The sequence below is a fragment of the Coregonus clupeaformis genome, chromosome 20 (assembly GCF_020615455.1).
Source record: "Coregonus clupeaformis isolate EN_2021a chromosome 20, ASM2061545v1, whole genome shotgun sequence".
Taxonomy (NCBI): Eukaryota; Metazoa; Chordata; class Actinopteri; order Salmoniformes; family Salmonidae; genus Coregonus; species Coregonus clupeaformis.
Window position 1 is genome coordinate 53,627,113 of NC_059211.1, and position 9,908 is coordinate 53,637,020.

A 9,908-nucleotide genomic window follows, 5' to 3' on the forward strand; every position below is an offset into this window, starting at 1 on the left:
GTGCAAGTTCTCCCACTTAAAAAGATGAGAGAGGCCTGTAATTTTCATCATAGGTACACGTCAACTATGACAGACAAAACGAGAAATTTTTTCTCCAGAAAATCACATTGTAGGATTTTTAATGAATTTATTTGCAAATGATGGTGGAAAATAAGTATTTGGTCAATAACAAAAGTTTCTCAATACTTTGTTATATACCCTTTGTTGGCAATGACACAGGTCAAACGTTTTCTGTAAGTCTTCACAAGGTTTTCACACACTGTTGCTGGTATTTTGGCCCATTCCTCCATGCAGATCTCCTCTAGAGCAGTGATGTTTTGGGGCTGTCGCTGGGCAACACGGACTTTCAACTCCCTCCAAAGATTTTCTATGGGGTTGAGATCTGGAGACTGGCTAGGCCACTCCAGGACCATGAAATGCTTCTTACGAAGCCACTCCTTCGTTGCCCGGGCGGTGTGTTTGGGATCATTGTCATGCTGAAAGACCCAGCCACGTTTCATCTTCAATGCCCTTGCTGATGGAAGGAGGTTTTCACTCAAAATCTCACGATACATGGACCCATTCATTCTTTCCTTTACACGGATCAGTCGTCCTGGTCCCTTTGCAGAAAAAACAGCCCCAAAGCATGATGTTTCCACCCCCATGCTTCACAGTAGGTATGGTGTTCTTTGGATGCAACTCAGCATTATTTGTCCTCCAAACACGACGAGTTGAGTTTTTACCAAAAAGTTATATTTTGGTTTCATCTGACCATATGACATTCTCCCAATCCTCTTCTGGATCATCCAAATGCACTCTAGCAAACTTCAGACGGGCCTGGACATGTACTGGCTTAAGCAGGGGGACACGTCTGGCACTGCAGGATTTGAGTCCCTGGCGGCGTAGTGTGTTACTTTGGTCCCAGCTCTCTGCAGGTCATTCACTAGGTCCCCCCGTGTGGTTCTGGGATTTTTGCTCACCGTTCTTGTGATCATTTTGACCCCACGGGGTGAGATCTTGCGTGGAGCCCCAGATCGAGGGAGATTATCAGTGGTCTTGTATGTCTTCCATTTCCTAATAATTGCTCCCACAGTTGATTTCTTCAAACCAAGCTGCTTACTTATTGCAGATTCAGTCTTCCCAGCCTGGTGCAGGTCTACAATTTTGTTTCTGGTGTCCTTTGACAGCTCTTTGGTCTTGGCCATAGTGGAGTTTGGAGTGTGTCTGTTTGAGGTTGTGGACAGGTGTCTTTTATACTGATAACAAGTTCAAACAGGTGCCATTAATACAGGTAACGAGTGGAGGACAGAGGAGCCTCTTAAAGAAGAAGTTACAGGTCTGTGAGAGCCAGAAATCTTGCTTGTTTGTAGGTGACCAAATACTTATTTTCCACCATAATTTGCAAATAAATTCATTAAAAATCCTACAATGTGATTTTCTGGATTTTTTTTCTCAATTTGTCTGTCATAGTTGACGTGTACCTATGATGAAAATTACAGGCCTCTCTCATCTTTTTAAATGGGAGAACTTGCACAATTGGTGGCTGACTAAATACTTTCTTTCCCCACTTTATGTTACAGCAGTGGTTCCCAAACTGTCGGTCTCGGGATGACATTTTTTGTGCATTGTAACTGTCAAAAGTTTGGAAACACCTACTCATTCAAGGGTTTTTCTTTATTTTTTACTATTTTCTACATTGTAGAATAATAGTGAAGACATCAAAACTATGAAATAACACATATGGAATCATGTAGTAACAAAAAAAGTGTTAAACAAATCAAAATATATTCTATATTTGAGATTCTTAATTCAAACATCTGAGCTTTCTTTTTTTCAGGTGCATTGTAACAGTTGAATAAGATGAGAAAAAAAGAAGAAACCCGCACACTGCTCTTGAATAAGCTTTATGTATCGGCCTCATGGCCTTCGTCAGAGCTTTTGTGAGTTTTTTTTAATTAGCACCCTTATGTAGACATAGCCCCACCCACATCTGTTCCACGCATCGGAGTTGGAGTCGAGGGAAAACAAGTAAGTGCTACCAAATATAACAATGTGCATTTCATAAATATTCTAATACAGTCTGTACATGAAACGTATTAAAAACGTTTGTAAAACCACACTGAGGACATCGACCCACTATGCAAGTTTTCATAAATCATTGGGTACTGTGCAAGAAAAACATCAGAGTAATCTGAAATTGGTTCCAACCGCTGTGTCTTTGTGAGACGCAGAGTAGGTGAAAGGATGATCTCCGCATGTGTGGTTCCCACCGTGAAGCATGGAGGAGGAGGTGTGATGGTGTGGGGGTGCTTTGCTGGTGACAATGTGATTTATTTAGAATTCAAGGCACACTTAACCAGCATGGCTACCACAGCATTCTGCAGCGATACGCCATCCCATCTGGTTTGCGCTTAGTGGGACTATCATTTGTTTTTCAACAGGACAATGACCCGAAACACACCCCCAGGCTGTGTAAGGGCTATTTGACCAAGAAGGAGAGTGATGGAGTGCTGCATCAGATAACCTGGCCTCCACAATCACCCGACCTCAACCCAATTGAGATGGTTTGGGATGAGTTGGACCGCAGAGTGAATGAAAAGCAGCCAACAAGTGCTCAGCATACAGTGCTATGAAAACGTTTTTGCCCCCTTTCTAATTTTCTCCAGTTTTGCATATTTGTGATACTGAATGTTATCAGATCTTCAACCAAAACCTAATATTAGATAAAGGGAACATAAATGAACAAATAACACAACAATTACATATGTATTTTATTTATTTCATAAACAAAGTTATGCAACACCCTATTCCCCTGTGTGAAAAAGTAATTGCCCCCCTTACACTCAATAACTGGTTTTGCCACCTTTAGCTGCAATGACTCCAACCAAATGCTTCCTGTAGTTGTTGATCAGTCTCTCACGTCACTGTGGAGGAATTTTGGCCCATGCTTCCATGCAGAACTGCTTTAACTCAGTGACGTGTGGGTTTTCAAGCATGAACTGCTCGTTTCAAGTCCTGCCACAACATCTCAATTGGGATTAGGTCTGGACTTTGACTAGGCCATTCCAAAACTTCCAATTTGTTGCTTTTTTAGCAATTTTCATGTAGACTTGATTGTGTGTTTTGGATCATTGTCTTGCTGCATGACCCAGCTGCGCTTCAGCATCAGCTCACAGACGGATGGTCTGACATTCTCCTGTAGAATTCTCTGATACAGAGCAGAATTCATGGTTCCTTCTATTAAGGCAAGTCGTCCAGGTCCTGAGGCAGCAAAGCATCCCCAAACCATCACACCACCACCACCATGCTTGACCTTTGGTATGATGTTCTTACTGTGGAATGCAGTGTTTGGTTTTCGCCAGGCATAATGGGACCCATCTCGTCCAAAAAGTTGACTCAGGTTTGCCAAAAAGCACCTGGATGATCATCAAGACTCTTGGAAGAACGTTCTATGGACAGATGATTCAAAAGTATAACTTTTTGGACGACATGGTTCCAGTAATGCCTGGCGAAAACCAAACTCTGCATTCCACAGTAAGAACATCATACCAAAGGTCAAGCATGGTGGTGGTGGTGTGATGGTTTGGGGATGCTTTGCTGCCTCAGGACCTGGACGACTTGCCTTAATAGAAGGAACCATGAATTCTGCTCTGTATCAGAGAATTCTACAGGAGAATGTCAGACCATCCGTCTGTGAGCTGAAGCTGAAGCGCAGCTGGGTCATGCAGCAAGACAATGATCCAAAACACACAATCAAGTCTACATGAAAATTGCTAAAAAGCAACAAATTGGAAGTTTTGGAATGGCCTAGTCAAAGTCCAGACCTAATCCCAATTGAGATGAAACGAGCAGTTCATGCTTGAAAACCCACACGTCACTGAGTTAAAGCAGTTCTGCATGGAAGAGTGGGCCAAAATTCCTCCACAGTGACATGAGAGACTGATCAACAACTACAGGAAGCATTTGGTTGGAGTCATTGCAGCTAAAGGTGGCACAACCAGTTATTGAGTGTAAGGGGGCAATTTCTTTTTCACACAGGGGAATTGGGTGTTGCATAACTTTGTTTATGAAATAAATGAAATAAATATGTAATTGTTGTGTTATTTGTTCACTTATGTTCCCTTTATCTAATATTAGGTTTTGGTTGAAGATCTCATAACATTCAGTATCACAAATATGCAAAAGTAGAGAAAATTAGAAAGGGGGCAAATACTTTTTCATAGCACTGTATGTGGGAACTCCTTCAAGGCTGTTGGAAATGCAATCCAGGTGACTACTTCATGAAGCTGGTTGAGAGAATGCCAAGAGTGTGCAAAGCTGTCATCAAGGTAAAGGGTGGCTACTTTGAAGAATATAACATATATTTTGATTTGTTTAACACTTTTTTGGTTACTACATGATTCCATATGTGTTATTTCATAGTTTATGTGTTCACTATTATTCTATAATGTAGAAAATATTTAAAATAAAGAAAAACCCTGGAATGAGTAGGTGTGTCCAAACTTTTGTCTGGTACTGTATATACAGTGCCTTCGGAAAGTTTTCAGACCCCTTGACTTTTTCCACATTTTGTTACGATATAGCCTTATTCTAAAATGGATGAAATTGTTTTTTTCTTCTCATCAATCTAGCCAAGACAACGCAGGAGTGGCTTCGGGACAAGTCTCTGAATGTCTTTGAGTGGCCAAGCCAGAGCCTGGACTTGAACCCGATCGAACATCTCTGGAGAGACCTAAAAATAGCTGTGCACCGATGCTCCCCATCCAACCTGACAGAGCTTGAGAGGATCTGCAGAGAAGAATGGGTGAAACTCCCCAAATACAGGTGTGCCAAGCTTGTAGCATCATACCCAAGAAGACTCAAGGCTGTACTCGCTGCCAAAGATGCTTCTACAAAGTACTGTGTAAATGGTCTGAATACTTATGTAAATGTGATATTTCAGTTGTTGTTTTTTATATAAGTTTGCAAACATTTCTAAAAACCTGTTTTTGCTTTGTCATTATGGGGTATTGTGTATCAATTGATGAGGGATTATTTATTTTTTAATCCATTTTAGAATATGGCTGTAACATAACAAAATGTAGAAAAAGTCAAGGGGTCTGAATACTTTCCGAATGCACTGTATGTTTATTTATAATATATTTTCGGGATGGGAAGACGCTTTCAGTGTAAACTTAAACAACTAAAACCAAATAAAAAGTATGTTGAAAAGATAATAGCCTATAATCTTTGAGAATTTACAATCAACCAAATAAAATTAAAATGTTCAGCGTAAGAACACCGCATCAGCCATACCAAAATGCGTAGAATTGCAGGAAATTAGCTTAAAAACTGCAACATTTTATTTCAGCGCCATGGCAAAATTTGTAGAATTGCAGGAAATTGCAGAAACCTTTCTCTCTGCTGCCAAGTTTATATTTTATATTTATTATTTGGTCTGTGTATGTTTTTTTTTAACCGATCAACCGTTATGGTGGGTCGCGACTCAAAAGACACCTCAATTGGTTGGTCAAGATGCAAAAAAGTCAAGAACCAAAACGGTCATTGATTGTAACATGAGACTGATGTAAGAAAATAATGCCTTGAAATGTCACGGCTTGTCATGGACTGATTGTAGCTAATTAGGCTACCTGGCCAGTCATTTTCAAGGCTAAACTTGTGAAAACATACAGCTGCATAATGTTTTGGCACCATACCCTAGTAGTCTACAATCTTGAAATTCCTCTTTGCTTGTCAAAACATGTACCAACCATAACACTACCTGCTGCAGGTGTTTTAAGAATAGCTCTATATTTACATATCTGTGCCTTTTCTGAGTCTGTCTACTGTGGAGTCCTTGGGGTTTGTGCATTATTTAATGTGTTTAACGGCTTGGTAAGCACGGCAGCAGTAAACCAGGTCCTCTGTAGATAGGGTAAAAGGCAGATGCCATAGCTCCTAGGGACAGTGCATTTGATCTTGAGGAATCGACCTACCCTGCAGCACGGTGGAGCATCTGTGTGTATAAGAGCTGCCTGAAGTGCACATTTTATTTTGAGTGGTGTACCAAAATAATCCTGTGGAGAAGGCTACTTTACCGACACTACCGTTGAAAAGTTTGGGGTCACTTAGAAATGTCTTTGTTTTCGAAAGAAAAGCAATTTTTTTTGTCCATTAAAATAACATCAAATTGATCAGAAAGACATTGTTAATGTTGTAAATGGCTATTGTAGCTGGAAACAGCTGATTTTTTTATGGAATATCTACATAGGCGTACAGAGGCCCATTATCAGCAACCATCAGTCCTGTGTTCCAATGGCACGTTGTGTTTGCTAATCCAAGTTTATCATTTTAAAAGGCTAATTGATCATTAGAAAACCCTTTTGCAATTATGTTAGCACAGCTGAAAACTGTTGTGCTGATTAAAGAAGCAATAAAACTGGCCTTTTTGAGACTAGTTGAGTATCTGGAGCATCAGCAATTGTGGGTTCGATTACAGGCTCAAAATGTTTGAGGTGTTCGGATCACAAAGAAAAACATTTGTGAGACGCAGACCAAATGAAAAGATGCTGGAGGAGTGCTTGATGCCATCTGTCAAGCATGGTGGAGGCAATGTGATGGTCTGGGGGTGCTTTGGAGGTGGTAAAGTGGGAGATTTGTACAGGGTAAAATGGATCTTGAAGAAGGAAGGCTATCACTCCATTTTGCAACGCCATGCCATACCCTGTGGATGGCGCTTGATTGGAGCCAATTTCCTCCTACAACAGGACAATGACCCAAAGCACAGCTCCAAACTCTGCAAGAACTAGTTAGGGAAGAAGCAGTCAGCTGGTATTCTGTCTATAATAGAGTGGCCAGCACAGTCACCGGATCTCAACCCTATTGAGCTGTTGTGGGAGCAGCTTGACCATATGGTACGTAAGAAGTGCCCATCAAGCCAATCCAACTTGTGGGAGGTGCTTCAGGAAGCATGGGGTGAAATCTCTTCAGATTACCTCAACAAATTGACAACTAGAATGCCAAAGGTCTGCAAGGCTGTAATTGCTGCAAATGGAGGATTCTTTGACGAAAGCAATGTTTGAAGGACACAATTATTATTTCAATTAAAAATAATAATTTCTAACCTTTTCAATGACTACATTTCCTATTCATTTTGCTATATTTCCTATTCAAACTCATTTCATGTATGTTTTCATGGAAAACAAGGACATTTCTAAGTGACCCCAAACTTTTGAAAGGTAGTGTATATAGGCCTAAAATAATGTTTTGTTTACAAAGTCTCCTATGAAGACCAAACAATGCAACATTAGCTTTTCTGTTAAAAAAATGTTTGACAATGTTTATAAGTCGTCTACAATCAAGGGATGGATTTGCAGCAGGACATTTTATGGATTGCACCTTTAACTGTGTGTGTGTGTTTGTGTGTGTGTGTGTGTGTGTGTGTGTGTGTGTGTGTGTATGTGTGTGTGTATGTGTGTTTGTGTTTGTGTGTATGTGTGCCAAAATAGTATTTGGACAAATTCACTAAAAGTAGTCAAAAGTGTAATTTGTAAGTCGCTCTGGATAAGAGTGTCTGCTAAATGATGTAAATGTAAATGTAGTATTTGGTTCCATATTCCTAGCACCAAATGACTACATCAAGCCTGTGACTCTCCAATTCTTTGGGGGGTATGATTTTTATGTCTCTGTAACTTTCTCACTCATCATTATTCACAATTAATTAATGATTATCCTTAATCATGGTAGCATCCACATTAATGTAGAAGTGATTACAAAACATATTCTATTCTTATTTACAATAACATTATTTACCATTTTTCTCTAACGTCAATGTGACACTCTGGCTCCACGGACCTTGATATTTGAGCCAGGGTTGTTTAGTTTCATTGTTTGGGTGTATTTCTATGTTGGGGATTTCTGGTTGTGCATTTTCTATGTTTGGTTAATTGTTCTTGATTAGTCGTATGACTCCCAATCGGAGGTAACGAGTGTCAGCTGTCGGCTCGTTATCTCTGATTGGGAGCCATATTTATACTGTGTGAGTTCACTTTGTGTTGTGGGTTATTGTTTCTTTGTTGCTGTTAGTAGTATTCAGTATAGAACTTCACGGATCGTCATTTGTTGTTTTCTTCGTGGTTGCTTTAAGTTAATAAAGTCATCATGTTCACTCCACGCGCTGCGTATTGGTCCGCTCCTTCCGACGATCGTGACAGAATAACCCACCAAAAAAGGACCAAGCAGCGCGTCCAGGAGCAAGGGGTCTGGACACAGGAGTTATGGATGCCTCCTAAGGACTTTTGGACATGGGAGGAGATTCGGGCTGGAAAGGGTCCTTGGGCACAACCGGAGGAACATCATCGCCCTCGTGAAGAGCTGGAGGCAGCTGCAGCCGAGAGGAGGTGGTCTGAGGAGGAATATCACCGCCCTCGTGAAGAGCTGGAGGCAGCTGCAGCCGAGAGGAGGTGGTATGAAGAGGAAGCGCGGAGTCGAGGCTGGAAGCCCGTGGTTACTCCCAAAAACATTTTTGGGGGGGGGCACATGGCTTGGGCGCCTGGGCAGCAGGAGGCTGCCACAGGGAGAAAAGGAGAAAAGGCTATCGGATTACGGGAGCCATTGGCGAGTAGAGGGAGGGAAGTTGTTGTGGCACGGCATGAGAGACTGAAGTGTGTTCCCAGTCTGGTCCGGTCCGTTCTTGATCCCCAGTTAAGGCCAGTGGTGGGTGTTCCCGGTACGGTCCGGCCTGTTCCTACTCCACGCACCAGGTCCACGATGTGCGTCGCCAGCCGGCCTGAACTGGCCGTCTGCCCAACGGCGCCTGAACTGCCCGTCTGCCCAACGCCGTCTGAACTGCCCGTCTGCCCAACGCCGTCTGAACTGCCCGTCTGCCCAACGGCGTCTGAACTGCCCGTCTGCCCAACGCCGTCTGAACTGCCCGTCTGCCCAACGCCGTCTGAACTGTCCGTCTGCCCAACGCCGTCTGAACTGCCCGTCTGTACTGAGCCTGCAAAGCCGCCCGTCTGCCATGAGCCTTCAGAGCCGTCCGCCAGACCGGAGCCGCTAGAGCTCTCCGCCAGACAGGAGCAGCCAGAGCCTTCCGCCAGACAGGAGCAGCCAGAGCCTTCCGCCAGACAGGAGCAGCCAGAGCCTTCCGCCAGACCGGATCAGCCAGAGCCTTCCGCCAGACAGGATCAGCCAGAGCCTTCCGCCAGCCATGAGCAGCCAGACCCGTCAGCCAGCCATGAGCAGCCAGATCCGTCAGCCAGCTATGAGCAGCCAGATCCGTCAGCCAGCTATGAGCAGCCAGATCCGTCAGCCAGCCATGAGCAGCCAGATCCGTCAGCCAGCCATGAGCAGCCAGATCCGTCAGCCAGCCATGAGCAGCCAGATCCGTCAGCCAGCCACGAGCAGCCAGATCCGTCCAGCCAGCCATGAGCAGCCAGACCCGTCAGCCAGCCATGAGCAGCCAGACCCGTCAGCCAGCCATGAGCAGCCAGATCCGTCAGCCAGCCATGAGCAGCCAGATCCGTCAGCCAGCCATGAGCAGCCAGATCCGTCAGCCAGCCATGAGCAGCCAGATCCGTCAGCCCGCCAGGATCCGCCAGATCCGTCAGCCAGCCAGGATCCGCCAGAGCCGTCCTGCCAGGATCCGCCAGGGCCGTCCAGCCAGGATCCGCCAGAGCCGTCCAGCCAGGATCCGCCAGAGCCGTCCAGCCAGGATCCGCCAGAGCCGTCCAGCCTGGATCCGCCAGAGCCGTCCCGCCAGGATCCGCCAGAGCCGTCCCGCCAGGATCCGCCAGAGCCGTCCCCGCCAGGATCCGCCAGAGCCAGCCAGCCAGGATCCGCCATCTAGTCAGGTACTGCCCCTTAGTCCGGTACTGCCCCGTAGTCCGGTGCCGCCCCCTTAATCCAGTGGGGTTTAGTTGGGGGTGGTCATGAGGAAGGGAATACGG